This window comes from Cynara cardunculus (assembly GCF_001531365.2).
Source record: "Cynara cardunculus var. scolymus isolate 2C chromosome LG 5, CcrdV1, whole genome shotgun sequence".
In the NCBI taxonomy this organism is placed as follows: domain Eukaryota; kingdom Viridiplantae; phylum Streptophyta; class Magnoliopsida; order Asterales; family Asteraceae; genus Cynara; species Cynara cardunculus.
Window position 1 is genome coordinate 27,732,795 of NC_037532.1, and position 1,531 is coordinate 27,734,325.

The window sequence follows — 1,531 nt, forward strand, 5'->3', positions numbered from 1 at the left end:
CAATGAGAAGGGAATCCTTGGAGCTGGTCCCGCTTCTCGTCTGATACTTCCTGGCCCTAAAGCTACTCTCAGCTTTAGGAAGTGTAAACACTGTGGTGAAAAAACACATATTACCAACAATGTCCATCTGCCGCCAAAACTGGTTCGCCAGCTAAGCGCAAGAAAGTAGCCAAGGCTGAGAAATCAACCAAGGCGAAATCATCCACAAAGACTGCACTAGAAACCAAGGTGAAGAAAACCGTTGAAGCCTCTTCTTCAGGCTCCGCGAAGATAACTCCTGCTAAAAAATCTTTAGCATCAGACGTTGTAGTTCCTACCACTGAAGCCTCTTTATCAGGCTCAGTGAAAACTTCCACTGAAACTACCTTAGTAGTGTAAGAGGTTGTTCCTCTTTCTACTCAAACCTCTTTAGGTTCGGTGATGCCATCTATTGATGCTGGTTCTTTAGCATCAGATGATGAAGCCTCTAACAAAGCTGGACCCCAATAGCTGGGTATCAATAGCATCTTTATTTTGTTTCCTTGCTCAGGATGTCAAAGGTATATGGTATCTTGATAGCGGATGTTCAAGACATATGACTGGAGATAAATCCCTTCTAACTCATTTCAAGGAAGAAAGAGGACCTTCCGTAACCTTCGATGGAAATGGAAAAGGATATACCAATGGTTTTGGTATATTAACCAATGGTGCAACAACTTTCAAACGCGTTGCATATGTTGAAAGACTGAAGCACAATCTTCTTAGCATCAATCAACTGTGTGATAAAGATTATACAGTTAAATTCTCAAAGAATTCATGTCATGTTCTTGACAAAGATGATAAGGTTGCTCTAACCGGTTCTCGTCTAGAGAATGTATACATCATCAATATGAATTCTTCTCTCACCGAGAATAGCTGCTTCTTCTCTAAAGCCTCGTCAGATATTAACTGGTTATGGCACAAACGGCTAGGTACACTTGGGTATTCTTTCTCAGATCCAAGGATGAAGCACCTGAAGAAATCATTTCGTTCACCTTTGACGAATCTCAGTCAGCTAATTCAAAACCCATCTTAAATGGTGAGGATGAATTAGAAAACTGGATGTTCTCTCACTATGGACAACCTGAAACTTCTTACAGTGCTCCTCTCAACACTGAATCTCCCGAAGCTGAAGATGATCCACTCATCATTCCAGTTACAGCTTGTCGCTCTACTGCATCTTTTTCAAAGATCGCTGCAGTGCCCATTAGCTGTGTCCATCCTTCTACTTCAAACACTGATCCATCGGTGAATGAAATGCCTTCAGTTTCTGAACCCGTTTCAATCGCTGAATCTGAGTCTCCTTTGGCAATAGTCCCTATTGCTGAAGATACTGCTGCTGAAGCCTCATATTCTATTCTTGAACTTGCTTATTCAAATGAAGCCCCTTTACCGGCTCAGCGATGGACTAAAAGCCATCAAATTCATCAAATTCTTGGTGATCCAGATGCAGGTATCAAGACACGTCGTGGTCTAGGTAATATCTGTCTCTTCGTCAACTTTCTTTCTTTAG